Source organism: Diadema antillarum, unplaced genomic scaffold (genome assembly GCF_040938485.1).
Source record: "Diadema antillarum isolate AM-2024a unplaced genomic scaffold, OU_Dant_1.0 seq00000398_RagTag, whole genome shotgun sequence".
NCBI classification, from domain to species: domain Eukaryota; kingdom Metazoa; phylum Echinodermata; class Echinoidea; order Diadematoida; family Diadematidae; genus Diadema; species Diadema antillarum.
Window position 1 is genome coordinate 1,170,386 of NW_027271389.1, and position 18,120 is coordinate 1,188,505.

The window sequence follows — 18,120 nt, forward strand, 5'->3', positions numbered from 1 at the left end:
ATATGGCTTACAACTGTGTTCATATCATAATTATAAGAAGTACCAATAACTCGCACAAGATTGTTCCTCATATTATTCTAAAATTGTATGCGACCTGGGAGCTTATCACCTTGATAACAAACTATTAATTGAAGGAACGCATAAGATAAATCCTAAATTAATTTCACAAAAGTTACATATAGTGGGCGTCAGTTAATTAACAGAGTGCTGTATCCTACTGAAACCACAGAAACAGCTAGATTTAGATGTTTTACACTTTTGCAAGAATGTGATCAGTATACAAAAATCATTTGTTTTGTTGACCATGCATATCTTAAATAGCACCCACTAATTACTACTCTCATGAAAGGTGGCAGGAAGAATACATGTGTGCAACTTTCAATGAAGCAAGAAATTTACTAACCACCTGTACCGCCCGCACGGAAACGCTGTTAGTGGGAGGTTTGTTAGCGCTAACAAGTCACTAACAAATCAGCCACCAACAGGATGGGCAAAATGACCGCACAGAAAGCGCTGACGGGCGGACGTCCACTTGGGCGCGGAGAAGCCCAGGAAGGGTTGCGGAAGAAAATTCTGTCATTTCGGCATCCTGTCCGCGTCAGATGCGGAATAAGTGTGTGAATCGGCTTGTCCTGGGACATTCCTAGGAATGTCCGCGGATCGTCCGCGGACTGACTGCGGACATTCCTAGGAATCAATCCGGAAGAGCGCGAAATACCTCGGAATATGCTAATCGTAGCCGGGCAACGCGGAAACATTTAGGATTACACCAGGAATGAACGCGGACAATCAGGATGCCTTCCGGACAACATAAGTTAGACGCGCGGACAAACTGCGAACATTACCAGTATGAATTTGGCGCTGACTTTGAATTTTTTCTCATGAGCTTTATCCATCGTGAAGTACATGCTTTGTCCGATACTTCTGCAGAGCATGCCAAAATGATTCTAATCGTTAAATTTGTTTTTCTTTCTCTCATTTTTAATGCGTTGTGCATCTCTATCTCTTATCTTGATCACTTAGAACAGTTTGCAATGATTCAAGTCCGAGAAGTTATTTTTTTTTTAATGCTAAGAGCTTACTATTATCAATGAAGTGTAAAAATGGGGAAATATTTCTAACCTACTTTTATTTTTATTTTTGAATATTTTGGATTTCAGCTGGGCTGTCAATTGGACAATCCAGTTTATTTGCAATTAAACAAAAAAGAGAAGATAAAATCATTAGGTGATAACAACTACGAAAATCATTCAGGTAAAAAATTTCTGAAATGATTTGTGATGCTTAGAGTGTACATAAATATATACACTCTTTCGAGTTCATAATTTTCATAGAAGATCTTGATGAAAATCAATGTTTTATACATACCATTTTATCAATGGTAATTTAATTGGCTATTAACCTCGTAGGTCAATATAACACAAAACCTTACACATGGGTGGAAAAAATTCGTTTGTTTCCTCCAAGGCACAAAAAGTAAAACATTGCAAGAATTGACGTATTGCCTTTCATTTGCAAATGCCCTTTAAGATAACAATGATTACAAAAGACAAGTTTAACACAATGAAAGACATGAATGAAAGCAAAAATAAGATTTCGTTCTCTTTATCTCTTTATAAACCTCAAACAAAATCAAAGTGGGAAAACTAAAGGGGAAATTGATTATTTTCTTTTGACAACTCAAACTTCAAATGGCATAGAGAGCAAGGGCACAAATATGATTAAATGAACACACAATACAGTTCTTTCATTCATTCAGTTTAGTTATGTTAGAATAGATGAGACAAATTCAAGAACCAAATGTAATTTAAAGTTTTCCTAATTTGAGAAATCAATTCCAAACCCTATCATATATGTCAAATTTGCTTTTTTTTCCCTGTCATTTCACCTGAAATTTGATTTGACAGAAAATTCTTCATTTTCCTCCATTATCTTTAGCTTTCATCGTTATTTTGGGCTTTAAAGATATTACATTGTAATGAGACCATAGGTATATTTTTGTAATTGAATTCACGCTTTTTATTGTGTTCAATTTGTCTTTTGTTCTAATATATTGTATCATAGAAGAGCATTTACGTATGAATGACAACTTGTTCATTTTTAGATAACACATTAACATTTAGCCAAAAATTCTATGAGAAATGTAAACTTGAAAAAGTGTTTACATGCACTTTTTTCTGAGTGTATTTTCACCTTCTTTTGTGAATTTTCAGCTGGGCTGTCACATGGGACAACCTAGTTTGTTCGCAAATAAAATAAGAAAACAGCATAAAAGAAAATTTACCACAGTAGTTAATGACAACGATGAAAGTCACTCAGGTGAAAAATAATTTCTGGAAAGATCAAATCAACATAAACTTATTAGGAGGTGAGAGGGGCTGATTCCTCCTCTTTCTGGTTGCTATTGGCACAGTCTCTACTGCCTTCTTCTTTGCCTTCTGGGACCGGGAATTCCTTAAGGCCGTGTCACACCATAACGCGGGCTTGTGGCGAGGAGGTAGTTTCCAGCACGTAGAAGATTTTCAGCGGGCGAACAAGAATGTTTGCAATTTTCGTTCATGCCTTGTCATACCGTACGGGGGAACTTCTGCGGCTTGACTTGCGGGGAAACAAATTTACTCCAAGGAGCTCTCCACAGTTGGTCCGCACCTGACAGTATCTAGCGCGTAGTTACCCGGAGGTGCTCACGCAAGTCCGATTTAACCGCAGCCAAGTTTTGAGCATGACCAAAACTTTTTCCGGGTGAGTCGCGGGAATGCCCGTAGAGGTCCACGCAGAACGCCAGTAGGAGACCCTTAGCGGCAGTACTTCCCCGGCAATTCCCACGCAGGTACTTCGCAGTCCCGTATGCAGCCAAGATAATGAAATTCTGTGAGATTTCAGCCATTCCATTAGAGGAATTCCTTCACTAAGTTGTCAGCCCCCACGCGACTGGTACAAAGGTCACACAGTATACTCACAAGTATAACGCGTCCAGCAAGTAAGACACATGCGCTGACTCGCACAAATCCTTTTCCGCCCTCAGGAATGTCCGGTATGCTAGAAAAATCCCTACACGTAACAAGCCCGAGTAGCTTGCCCGGAAAGGTGTGACAGGGCCTAAACACGGTTGCGGGTAAAAAAAATATGCGTGCGCACCTCCGAGTGACTACTTTTGAGATACATGCTAGGTACTGTCATGTGCGGATATCTACGGGGACCTCCGGGTAGTCAAAATTGTTCTTTGCAAGTTGCACGCAAGGCTGGTGTGACACGGCCTTTAGATTTACCTGCTCTTCATCACTTGACGAAAGGTGTGGCTGTGATGGGGATATTTGCATGGGGGCCTCGCCTCCCTTCTTATTCTTTTTGCGATTCATTGGCATGACGCTCGCGGAACGTGTCGACACTTTCCGTGTCTGGATCACAAAATGTCCGCATCGGTTCCGGACACTTGCATATATAGATCCGCATCGGCTCCGCGTTGTCCTAAAACATTCCTGGTGTCTTCCGCTTTCATTCGCGAAGCTTCCCCCACACCGCGGGATTCTTTCCGGAGCGTGTGCGGAAGGAGCGGAAGGGTTCCGGACGCGCAGGCGGGATGTCCTCAGGACATCGTCAGGACAAGTTGTCGAAGGTGTCTGGAAGTTCATTTCCGCGTCCAAATTTGGGTCTCGATCAAAATTTGGACGCGGAAATTTTTTCTCTCTCCCGAAGGTGCGGAAACGCCCGGACACGTTTAGGACAGTGAGCGGACACGCTCAGGAACGTGCGGACAAGTTGCCGAAGGAGTGCGGAATACCAAACTTGCTTTCCGGGTCTTGTCCGCGTCTTGTCCGCGCCCTAGTGGACGCCTGGTCTAACAGCGCTTTCTGTGCGGTTCATTTTGCTCGTGCTGTTAGTAGCTGATTTATTAGTGACTTGTTAGCGCTTAAGGCCCCAGTCACATATTGCTCTGCGTCCGGCGTTACGTCAAAAAAAGTCATTTTTCCGCGGACCCCCGCGGATCCTTTGCCGTCACCAGAAAATTTGTACAAAACATACGGGGAAAAATGCGGGCGATACGGACAGATACGACCAGATGCGAATACTTGCGTCCACTTGCTAATATTCTTACGAATTGGCACATAATAGTTCTGAACACTTGCGGAGAGTTGCGGATATTTTCGGATAGTTACGGATAGTTTACAGATTGTTATGAATAATTATGGACAATTTGGTTTTCTCTTACGATCCCTGCTAAGTCAGTGTATTATGACAGCAAGGTTATCACATTTTGGACTGTCTTACATTGTACACTGGGGAAAACTGAAATTGAATTACGTACAAGTTGTGAAAAAAATCGTAATCCTTTAATTTGCTTTACAGTAATAAAAGATATATGAAATTTTTGCACTTGAAGTTTGAATTTTTGTTTGTGCAACTCAAATATGAATAAACGTCATAAATGTAAAGAATATATGTGACCGTGCATCACAAAACGAACAAAAAGTCGCACACACTGATTTTGTGTGAGAACTGAAAATAGGTGAAATGGGTCAACCGAGCCGATCTTGACTTGGCTACCCTGGGTAAATAAGGCCTTATTATTATTATTATTATTATCATTATTATTATTATTATTATTATTATTATTATTATTATTATTATTATTATTATTATATTATTATTATCAATTTCAGTTTAATCTGATAATCCCCTCATTGTTGTTACTCCGGTGGTTTCCATCCTGTTTTTTTGTCCCATTCATCGCACAACCAGCACGGCTTGGTAAAGATTAAGCGCTTAAATAGACACTGTACTTCATAGCCTCTTTTCTCAGTTCACACTTTTTGTGTTGAGTGTGTGCATTCTTTCCAATATTTAGATAGGTTAGGAGAGTCCATTTGATTTGAGTAATACATCATTTTAAAGCTTAAAGTCTGCTCTTTCAGAATATGCTCTCAACTAAAATTTCATGTGTGGCGACTTTTTGTGTGTTTTGTGGTGCAGGGTCACATATAACATCACTATACCACAAATAAAATACAATATAGATCGAAAAGTTAAACATTAGAGTAAGAAAAATATTACTTGCAGTCATGGAATAGACAAACTGTGGTTACGCTGTCGTTGTTCAGCGATATTCATGACTTACTGGGTTATGTTAAGGAGATATTTATAATAAAGCAATGCTTATTAAATTTACAGAAAAAAAAAAGACATCAAGACTTTCAAACACCCCTCCCACACCCAAGTACAATATCAAGAAAAAAAAATGTAATACACATTCGATGGAGCATAAAGTGGGTAAGACTATAGAGAAATACTAAATTCGTTCTCATTTTATGTAGTTGCCCCTGTCCCACACCTTCCCCGGCCAGAAAAGTGAATAAATGCTGTCACCCCATCCCCTACCCAAAATATTGCTTTTTTCGAAAAATATGCATTCGAAGAGAACAAGAAAAAAAGTTCAGCACCAAGAGTCAACCGATGTCATGAGTATACATGGTATATGGGTGCCACTTAAAATGACCATTAATTGTGGGAGAAATTTCATAATTTGACCACGCAGTTCTGCCTCTCCACCGCTCCGACTGTGTTGTAGCATTCCTTCAGGTAAAGGCGCTGCAGCTTGGCAACAGGAGTAGTGTGCCTTCCCACGAGTCTCTGTGTTCCCATGCGAGTGGAAAACGGAAAACGTCGAAGGACGTTATTGTCCGCAGCACCCGTAGCTGTCCGTAAATATCCGTAAGCGGACGAAACTGTTGTGATACGTTAACTTGCGGTTAATTTCGAATACTTACGGTGGACGTAAGCGAACGCAAACGGACGGGAGGTAAATTTTTTTTTTGCGGATGGTCTGCGTCCAAGCCACGGGTAGTTACGTTCAGTTACGGATAGTTACGTTCGGTTACGGTTACTTGCGCAAGTTTGCATCCGTGGCATCCCTCTGCGAAATTTTGAACATTTTAAAATTTCGCAGGTTTGGTGACGTCATTTTGCGTTTCTTTACGGATGAGTTACGTACAGTTACGTCTACATACGTCCCTGCGGATGCCTGCGTCCACGCTGCGTCCCCCTGCGTCCACTCATTCGTATCTATCCGCGGCGGACGTAACCCATCGTAAAGCACTGTGTGACTGGGGCATACAGGCCGTGTCACACCTTTCCGGGCAAGCTACGCGGGCTTGTGGCGAGGAGGTAGGTTCCAGCACGTAGAGGATTTTCAGCGGGCGAACAAGAATGTTTGCAAGTTTCATTCATGCCTAGTCATACCGTTTCTGGGGAAGTTTTGCGGCTTGACTTGCGGGGAAACAAATTTACTCCCCGGAGCTCTCCGCAGTTGGTCCGCACCTGACAGTATCTAGCGCGTAGTTGCCCGGAGGTGCTCACGCAAGTCCGATTTAACCGCAGCCAAGTTTTGAGCATGACCAAAACTTTTTCCGGGTGAGTCGCGGGGATGCCCGGAGAGGTCCACGCAGAACGCCAGTAGGAGGCCCTTTGAGGCAGCACTTCCCAGGCAACTCCCGCGCAGGTACTTCGCAGTCACCGTATGCAGCCAAGATAATGACATTCCGTGGGACTTTGCCATTCCATCAGAGGAATTCCTTCACTGAGTTGTCAGCCCCCACGCGACTGGTACAAAGGTCACACAGTATAACCGCAAGTGGAATTTAAGTAGAACGCGTCCAGCAAGTAATAGACCAGGAGCTGGCTGCTGGTCAATTTACCCCACCAAGTCCAAAAGGTTTGACCTCTCAGAGTTGCTGTGACCACCCTCCTCATTGAAAAAATGGGCGTCAGCCTGGTCCCTGAGGGCGGGTTCGGCCCCCAGGGACCCCTCAAAAAGGCCCTCCGGCGGGTGTAATTTACCCCATGGAGCCCATGGACCAAACTTGGCCTAAATGAATGTCCTATGAATGTACATAATCAAAATATAAAAACTGACAAAATATCTGGTTGGGAAAGGGGTTGCCAGACCACTTGTTTGCAGGTACAAAACCTCGTTTTTGGTCACAGAGTCTGCGCCAAGACTACACTGTCCCACAGGCCCTGTACTGTAGTGTCTCCCAACAGTCTGTGGGACAGTGCCAGTTAGTGCACATAGTAGTCTTGGCGCAGACTCCTTAATGCTCAACAAGGGTTTGTGCCTACAAACTACCTGTTAAACCCTGGGACCCAGGGTAGTTTGCGTCCAGAAATTCACCACACACACACACACACACACACACACACACACACACACACACACATACGCACACACACACACATACGTTCACACATGACTCCATGTATACTATACCGTAACACAAAACATGTTCACTGGTTTCTCCATACAGCCATGATACCTTGCATTATCATATAAAATGTCTGACCTATAAGATGTTCATACTTTCTGATTTTTTTTATGGATACTCTGAATACATCTTTAAGCAGGAGCAGTGAAGAGATTTTGAAATTTGAGTCCAATTGTATGGTGTTTTACTGGCCACACAATCTGCTTACCCTTTATGATGTATCCATCTTATGTGACAAAAAATATACATATTATGATACATATATATTTTGGGAAAATGCTGAAATAGGCCGTTTGTTGTTAGTAGACATCAGTTATATAATAGCTCAAATCATACATCATACTGGCTGATAGACCAGTATGTTTTTGTATTTGTATGAAACAAATTCATTCCAAATACTGGTCAGTTTAGGAATCATAGATTGTGACTGAAACATGTGCAATGCTTATTAGGCCTAGGGTATACATTATACTTAATTTATGTAGGCTTTAGTCTACCGTAGAGTGTGATGCTTGACTTCATGTGTAATTGCCACGGTTTTGAAAGACAGCTAAATCATAAACATTAACTACATTGTTCTGTATATGGTATGGGACACGCTGAAAGTGTAATATCTTTACTGAGGAGTTGACAAAAATTCTGATATAAAAGAGAACACAAGAACACAACATGTAAATGCTCTCAACGTGCATGCTATTGTTAAAGAAAGAAATTAAGCTAGCATAACTTTCAGCTGGTAATTTCATGTTTCAGTGTTGTGTGTATATGTCCAGGGTTAATGACAATCATACTATGATGTGCTGTTTGCAGTATATGTGACACCATAGGTTGAGTTTTGTTTGTGTTGGGCTGGGGAACTGAAGATGAAGTATCTCCAGAAATAGGGAGTTACCAAAAGCGCTGAAGGAATAAAGAGACCACAAGACCAAGTTAATGCTCTCAGCCTATATGCTATATATACAAAAGAGAGCTATTTCAGTAAGCTGATGATTTCATGCTTTAACTTGGTTTGTAGGCCTACTGACCACTGTCAATGGCAGTGTTTGCAGTATGTGCACCATTTGTGTGGGTATGGGACCTATCACAAATAAAAAGTACAATATATCTCCAGAAATAAGAAGTTGACCACAAAAAAAAAGTGCTGAAGAAATAGGGAAAACACAAGATCAAAGTAAATGCTCTTAGCCTGGTTATTTTCATTACAGAAAGTTAGCATTCTATTGTGAAGCTTGTTATTTGATGTTTCAAGGAAGTTCAGCAATATACATGTATATAATCTATATAGAACACCATGATTATGTTCATTACTCGTATTGATATGCAGATATTTGTCCAAAACTATGAGGTCACATGCACTACTGAGTATGAAATTCATTTCCAAAACCATTAGGCTCCATTTCTTAGTGTAATGTTGCAGTTATTCTGATTTGGAATTTATTAGAGTCAAATAAAGGAAATGTTGCAATGGATGCTGTAATCCTTGCCTATTTCATGCATCGCAGGGTGGTTTATATCAGCCAAATACACAACAAGTTTTTAGTTTGAGGTTTTCAAAAGAATCTTATATTATATGAGGATTGAGACTTGTTATTTGTATTCAAAAGAGGATATCAAGCAGGAGAAAAGAAAGTAATCCAAACTATTTCCGACTTCCTCTTGTCGACATACATTTTATTAAAGGTATGTTTAATGCACTGTTGATGAAAAATTAATGCTTACTTAAATCTGTTATACAAATGGCCTTTAGTGCTGTTGTGGTTGGTCTGAAATTGAAGTCTACTCACAACAAAGGTTTTATTTTAGCATTTTCTGAAAAGCTCTATTTGTGTCTCATTAGGTGAATACATCATACAGAATATATGAGTAGGCTGGGTGGCCAGTAAACATAATACAACTTCACACAAATTTCAAATGTCTTCAGCGTTCCTTATAGGTGTATTGATAGTATCCATGTAAAACATTCAAAAGGTATGAACATCTTATAGGCCTGACATTTATTATGTGCAAGATATAATGTCTGTATTGAGAAAGCTAAGTAACATGTTTGGTGTTATGGTATATACATAGAGTCATGTGTATGTGTATGTGTGCATGTGTGTGTGTGTGTGTGTGTGTGTGTGTGTGTGTGTGTGTGTGGTGAATTTCTGGATGCAAACTACCCTGGGTCACAGGGTTTAACAGGTAGTTTGCAGGCACAAACCCTTGTTGAGCTTTAAGGAGTCTGCGCCAAGACTACTACATGCACTAGTAACTGGTACTGTCCCTCAGACTGTTGGGAGACGCTACAGTACAGGGCCTATGGGACAGTGTAGAATTGGCGCAGACTCCGTGACCAAAAACGAGGTTTTGTACCTGCAAAGAAGTGGTCTGGCAACCCCTTTCCCAACCAGGGCCCCGTTTTATCAAAAGATAAAATCGATTTTATATTTCCTTACCACACAGGCTGCCATAGACTTACAGTTGAAATCAACTATATAATCAATTTTAACTCTTCATAAAACAGGGCCCAGATATTTTGTCAGTTGTTATATTTTGATTATATACACCCATAGGACATTCATTTAGGCCAAGTTTGGTCCATGGGCTCCATGGGGTAAATTGCACCCGCCGGAGGGCCTTTTCGGGGGGTCCCTGGGGGCCGTACCCGCCCTCAGGGACCAGGCTGACGCCCATTTTTTCAATGAGGAGGGTGGTCCCAGCAACTCTGAGGGGTCAAACCTTTTGGGCTTGGTGGGGTAAATTGACCAGCTGCCAGCTCCTGGTCTATAAGACACATGCACTGACTCGCCCTAATCCTTGTTCGCCCTCAGAAATTGCTGCTATGCTGGAAAATCCATACACGCAACAAGCCTGCGTAGCTTGCCCGTAAAAGGTGTGACAGGGCCTACACATGGTTGCGGGTAAAAAGATTTGCGTGCACACCTCCGGGTGACTACGGGTGAGATACGTGCTAGGTACTGTCATGTGGGGCTCATTCGGGGGACCTCCGGGTAGTAAAAATTGTTCTTTGCAAGTCGCACGCAAGGCTTGCCCGGAAAGGTGTGACACGTCTTTTACAAACCTCTCACTAACAGCGTTTCTGTGCGGTCGGTACTGGCCTAGAGTTTGTTAATTCAATTCCCATTCCTACTCAAGTTGAGGTAAGTAAATGTGCACATTCCCACCTATCCTGTTGTAGTACAACAAAAACAAACATAGAGAAAATGAAAGAGAAAACGAGAGGTGGCAAGGGGAACACTGTATATTAAAGGGCCCCTGAAATCCAAATGCATGTTGATTTGTGTTACTTTATGTTACCCTCAACATCAATTTTGCGGTGAAACGAATATCTAGAAACACTCTATATACTTTTAATAATTTTTTGTTCTGTTTTTGTTTGAATTACTTAGGAACGCCAACAAATAATCCTTCCCACCAATATTCCTCTTGTGACCTCATCTGTCAATCATTGCTAAAGTACTGAAATGTTTAACAAAAGACATTGGAATGCACCTTCCCCTCGACTCAGCGTAACTTACATGTTTCGATTTTGCGGTGAAACGAATATCTAGAAACACTCCATATACTTTTAATAATTTTTTGTTCTGTTTTTGTTTGAATTACTTGGGAACGCCCACAAATAATCCTTCCCACCAATATTCCTCTTGTGACCTCATCTGTCAATCATTGCTAAAGTACTGAAATGTTTAACAAAAGACATTGGAATGCACCTTCCCCTCGACTCAGCGTAACTTACATGTTTCTGTGATATTAAGGTGATTAACAAAAGACATGGCGAGGGAGCATACAAGTGGGGCATGGTGCCCACCTGTACAAGTTGAGAATCCATCCCCCTAGGCATGCTACCTGCCAATTTTGGGAAAATCGGTCATTAAGGGAGGTGCATGCCAAAGGGATGAATGGTGCCAATTTCAACACATTGACATTCTATAAATATGCTAAGGATGATATCTGCCAAGTTTGGTGAACTCAGTCATGAGGTTTTCTAAGCAATATTGAAAAATAAGACGTTTAGGCACATCGCACAATAAATGATCTCGAAAGCTCATTTCGGCAAGCTAAAAAAAAAAGATTCCTAACTCTATGTCTAGGATAGACTACTGTAAAACCTGAAATTTTTGTGAATTTTTTCGAGGAGCCAAAATTTGCAAAAACAAAATGCATGTGACAGTTCTTGTCAACATTACAAGTTTTATGCATCGAATCCCAGTTGCAATTCCCGAAAATATCATGCCGAAAAAAAAGGCTGTTAGCTCCAATTTGTGCACATTTTGTGCTGCAAAAATATTTCTAATTTTACAGCATTCCTACAAATTTAAAGTAGACACTGTCATCTGTCAGCTACAGCAGCTATACACCATTATAATCAAATACCGTCACTTCTTTTGAAGAATGATGATATTGTCTGGTCGTCATATCCTTCTTGTGAACCGCGGCAGTAAAATGCTCCAAACCCCTGCTCTTCCCAGTCAGAAGTGGGTACAAATCGTATTCGTCTGACAGCATTTGCAAGATTCTGAGCTGCAGGAGGGTCAGGTGAAGTGTCACTGGGGATTGGTGCTGTCCTGCCAAAGTCACGTGAGGCAGCTGAAGATGGAGAGCTTCGATAGCAAAGCAACTGGATGTTACTTGTTTCTTCGATGTTCGAAAATCCAACTGATAACACTGTGATGTGGACTCTTTCACCTGGATATAGACACATCACAATCATTTGAATTCAAGAAAGTAATATAAAATATACACAAATTACAGCATCATTCAAGCAGTACATCAAAATTCCTTTACTCAGTTCCATATAAAACCTGTCAAGTTATAGTTTCTTTCTTCTTTTAATCACCAATGAATCTAGCGGTCAAGTCATACATATTTCTAAAAGAGATCATCGCACCTTTAAAGAGTTGGATAATTTTGTCTTTCATTGTAGGGAGAAAAAAAATCAGTCCATAAAATATTCATACTGTTGCTGTATATAAATACAGCTATGTACAATGTTCTCGTAGACAACATGATTAATTTTGAAAAGAGCATTAAAAGGAGTATGGAATATACTACATATGGAGAATATTATTTTAAGAAAACTGATAAAATGATATGACAGCAATGAAGGTCTGAAAGCAGCTGATATTTTCTTGCAAGTGTGCAATTTAGGCACTTGTGGAAAACCCATTTATTGCATGCCATTTGTTTCTCATTTCATCCACACTATATTTGAGTTGACTTTGATAAGCAGAGTAAAGGTCAGACAACTGAAGGGTAGAAGCTGCATTAAGATTTGGACATTTGGATAATATGAAAGTGAAGGAATAGTAGTATACCTTCGATGCATATAGGTATGATGAGTTGATGTCATCTTACAAATTGACCTCCCATTGGTTGGTGCACGAATATAAGTGATTATTATGAAAAGTATGTGTTTGGTCAAGTTATAATTAAGCAAAAATATATATTTCATCATCTAAAGTCATCATCACTAGCTAGATTATTGTATTGCAATATAACTTCACATGAAGGAAATTCAATGCATTCTTATCTTTTCATGTCAAAAACAATATAACATCTTGACTATAGGTTAACAGAAGACTTGGCATCATTATGTTTCCTACTAATATCTGTCACTCTTAAAATCAAAACTGTAAAAACTTTACAAATGAACAATAGCCTATTCTAATTGAAGGTGTAGAGTAAAGATTTTGTCGTTCATATCTTTGCTCATGCTGCACTATAATTGTGTATATAAGTAAACACAAAGGTATCCTAAGATTAGTGCCAAAACTATTGAGCTTAGAATAGACCTCTTCACCCAGTTATATGAATGAATACTTCGGCAATCAAAGGCGTGACAGACATCAATGTTGTGTTCGTCTATTGTTTGCTTTTCCGCAGTTACTGTAGTACTATGACTAACGAAGTGGCAATAACAGATTTGAGTGGGTGTAGTGGACGGAGTTAAGATTATAAGAGTGGGTTCATAATTAAGACGCACTATCATGAAGTGGAATAAACACAAAACAAGTGCACAAGAGTTTTGTGTAGTGTTGAAATTGTGCAAACCGAACAGCACGGAGGTGTCATTCTGCATGCATGTGCAGTTCATTGCAAAATTGTGCATGTTATTCTCTAGGCCCAAAATTTTGAGAAGTTTCATTACAGTGTGAATGGACACTTGTAATTTTGCAAAGTGTCATTTTACAAAAATTTCCCATGATAATGACCCTTATGAAAGTGTATTATTTGACCTCAATGTGTTAGTACATAGATGTCATTCCAGTGCAATGACTTTCAATCCTAACATTTTTATTTCAGCAAAATTTTTGATACACATAGATGCTGGCTTGAAGCTAATTGGGGTCATTTCTCTTTAAAGGGATCGTACAGTTCTGGTTGAGACCTAATTTCAGGTTTCTAACATTTTTAGGTGAGATAATGAGAAATCTCTTATGAAATATGAAAGAGCATGTAATTCTATGAGGAATTCAACATTTATTTGATAAAAATTGGTTTTAAAATGGCTGAGATATCCAAAAAAGAGCGATTCTAATAAAGTGTGGGACCCACACATTGTAGCGATCGCTTTGTTTTACTTTGTTTTTGGATGTTTCAGTCATTCCAAACCCGATTTTCATCAAATAAACTTTGAATTCCTCTTAAAATGGTATGTTCTGTGCTATATCATAAGTGTTTTCTTGGTATCTAGCAAAAATTTAAAAGCCCAATTCTCATCTCCACCAATACTGTACTATCCCTTAAAGTGTTCTAAAAGATCGTACCGTATTTAGGGTACAAGGCACAATGGAAACAGAAAATAACTTGACATCCTTGACATGACCCCTTTTAATATGGATATATCCATTTGCAATTTGTATAGATATGGCAGACAAACAAACAGGGGTATCATACACAAAGAGCAGAGAGTCCTTTTGAATGACTGGAGAGAGAGAGAGAGGGTAGAAAATGTGCACAAATTATAGCCCTGTGATTCAGACCTCAATCCCAGACAATATTAGAAAAAGTGACAGCTCACAAGCTTAATATGCCTCCGTACGATTATGCACTGAAATTAAGAAGTCCATTACTTGAATACATCTTATTTACAGAAATGCTCCTAAATAATAACATGTTGTTCTAAATGATGGCTCAATTTGAATTTCTTTTAATTTAATTCAATCATGTACTATTTATTCAATTGAATTTTTACAGGTTAAGAGTAATCATCATCCGCCCCCCCCCCCGTCAAAATTGTCAGAATTATTTGTCACTGATGTCCTAGTTAACCCCTGTAAGAGTCATAGGCAATGACGTGAAGCTCTACAAAACTTGTGAACTTGTATGAAGAAAGACGAAACAACGTCGAATGAAAACTTTGTGCCACGCACCTTACAGGAAGTAAATTTGTGCATTGATCCTTCTATTTATTTTGTAGCCATGGATATAGCGGCACACGTCCATGTACATGTATTTGTTGCAAGCACATTTATATATTTTTTTATGCTTGAATGTATAGGCTAGGTAATCACACTTTTTAGTTTGTAAATATTCATAGGGAATTTTGTAGCACTTTCTGAGTGCAGAGGTATGTTACAGTTTGAAGTACACTAACTAAATCAAACTGGCAAGCTTTTTTAACGAAAACGTTTTGAGCAAAGTGACTTTCAGAAGGGTATTTGCATACTCATTGACTTACTTTTGTGTACACAAAATCAGAGTGAACTGCTTAATCTTGCATGGATGAGCACATATTAAAGACAAAATGTGACCCGGCCTGCATCACAAAACAAGCAAAAACTAGCAAGACATCGATTTTTAGTTAAAGGCAGATTCTGAAAGACAAGACTTTATGCTTTAAAATAATGTATAACTCAATTCATATGGGCTCTTTTAACCCTCCGAAATATTGGAAGAAGCACACACTCTGGTAAACTTATACTGAAAAAAGAGGCTCTGAAGTATAGGGTCTATTGAAAACACCTAGGACTTAATCTTACACCAAGCTGCATGTGCTCTGTACGCTGAATGCAATGAAAAAAAAAAGTAACAGGATGAAAACGTCATAGCAATAGCAATAGCAATGAAAGGATTATTAGATTACGCGGAAATTGAGCATGCTTTATTACCACATTCTATTCTTGACGAATGAGATCTTTCAAAGCAGTAGCATCAACCTTTCTACAGTTATCAGAGTTTGAAGTGAAGAGTGAGTACAGGGCATTTAAGAAATGGAAAGGGTCCTCTTAACTATACCTAGTCACACTATTAATTTAAAAGTGGTGTTGTCAAAACTGCTAAAAGCCCAGTTTCCCAGTCGTTTTATGATCCGAACTTTAATGCAGAAGAAGAATTGCTCTTCCAGAAAATACACACACACACACACACACACACACACACACACAGAATAAAATCAAGATTGTCTAGGTTAGCCCGTTTCTCCTTGAAACCTCACATAAAATCAGGGCATGCGACTTTCTGTTGGGTTTGTGATGCAAGGTCACAAATGGTAATAACCGGGGCCAAAAAGTTAAAAACAGACGTCGAGTTCCACTCTCTCTACAAACTAAGTAGACCATGCTTATTTTCAAGTTTTTATTGTAACAAACAACATTCCACTGGTCTACCTCAAAAAGTTTGTTGCGAAAGCCTCCAAATTCAAGATGGCGTCCAAGATGGCCGCCATATTTACTGAATTTGTTATTTGAAAGATAGAATTTGATAGAAACATCAGATTTCAACAAATGTGATGTCATATGAAAGAGAATAAAATTTTCTACAAGTTGATACCATTTTTGTTGGTTATTGTGATAGCTGAATTGAGATTTTAAGGAAAATACACTCATTTTTTATATTTTTCTGAAAAAATGAAAATTATGAAAATTCTTGATTCAGCATAAATCAAAGTATAACAAAAGGATCATCTTGAAACGTTTCAAGAATTTTGTTTGACATATAATTAATATTTGGAGAAAATTAAGGGTCAGTACCATTTTCGGTTCAGGAGTTATGATGTCTCAAACTTGAAAGCTCACTATGTAAAAATGGCCACTTTAGTTGTGACAAGTCCTTGTTGGTCGTAAAAAGAGTCTGCGCGCATTAAGACTACTACACGCACAACTGGAACTGGTGCTTGTAGCAGTGCCAGTGGTGCGTGTAGTAGTCTTGGTAAACGCATACTTTTTCTTTGGCAAAGAAGGGTTTGTGCCTGCCAACTAACTTTTCAGATGGTAGCTCAGATGATGCTGATCGCTATTATTTCAAAGTAGATTGTTCAGAAGCAGATGAGATGAAGCAAAATTATTTCTCAAATAGAGGTAGTAGCTTGAAACTTGGCACCAATCTTGTTATAGATAGTTTAAGACAGAATTTAGATCAACCACTCAAAAAAAAAAATCAAGATGACAGCCATCAAAGTTGACGTAGTGTATTGCGCCAAATTAAATGTATTATTTCGATTTTGATACAATTTTGTCTGTTGTGCTATCTATTTATATGTTTTTATATATCTTAAACACTGTAATGCTATTTTAAACCGTCTCAGGTTTTTATGGAGACATGTTTAGAACCAGTGATATTCTACTCTGAAAAAGAAAAAAAAATCGAGTGGAAGTTTTCACTTTTGAAGGAGTGAATGACAGCAAACAGTGAATTTAGAGTGAAATTGGATTGAATTTTGAGTGAAAATGTTCATTTTCACTCATTTTAGAGTGACCATAGGGATCACACGTCACTCTTCGAGTGATCCCTGAGGTCACCGACTCTAAAATGAATGAAATTGAACATTTTCACTCTCGAGTGATCCTGATATCTAATAGGGAAAGCATCTACCAATGGCATAAGTTCAGATCAATTGTGACACACACTATAACCCACATGAAATCAGCCTAAAAACAATGTAAGAAAAATCTGATAACAGTAAATACAGTTTCAGCATGCTTATTTGTAAATGTGAATATACAGCACGAATAATCAATTTGGAGAGTTTTATTCGAACAATATACTGAAAAGTAATTTCGCACAACACATTTAAGAGCAAATTTGAGAAATTGCCGCAATGTCGAATTTTTCGGGGGGGGGGTGGTTCTCGGATCAGGAGGGCTTTCAAGGACATCAACGGATTAGACATTATTACACCATTATACCATCATCATTCACGTTTCTACAACAGCAGAATCACATACAAGTAAAAAAAGCATATTTTTGATACAGAAGCATTTTTTTTTAATCAAAGATCGGGCGTTACCCAAACACTGGAATGAGCTCCACCCCCACCCCCCCCCCCCAAAAAAAAAGACCCTCAATATGGTTTACACTAGTACAATATCGTTCGGATGTATAGAAACATATAATAGACAGCAATATAAGAACATTAAAAAATATATCAAATTATAACACATTAAGGGTATCGTTTACCATTGGGAGAGATATCACATTCGATTTATATGTGCAGGTTAGTTGTATCACAAAACATTCTACCATGTAAAAAATTATGATAAAGCCTAAAACATACGGAGATATCACCATTTCTTTTCAAGAAACTATAATCATGATAACTGTTGACAGCTTAGTATGAAACATTCTTATCAGATCTATTTAGTATATAATCTAATCTAACAATATTTAGCATTAATTATACTGATTTAAGTTTGTACATTAGTTGTTCTATCCTAACTCACAGTTTAGAACTAGTTTGAGGAATTAACTAAAGCTGGGTTTTTGTTTTACGTGCACCAATGGTAAATAATGCCTTGAACGCCAACCTCGATTAATTACCGCCATCTTGAATTTTGTGTGGATACTACTTTTGTCGCTAAATATGACACATTGGCAAAAATTTGAGCCAAATTCCAAGCTCCTATCTCTTTTTGGAAAGTAC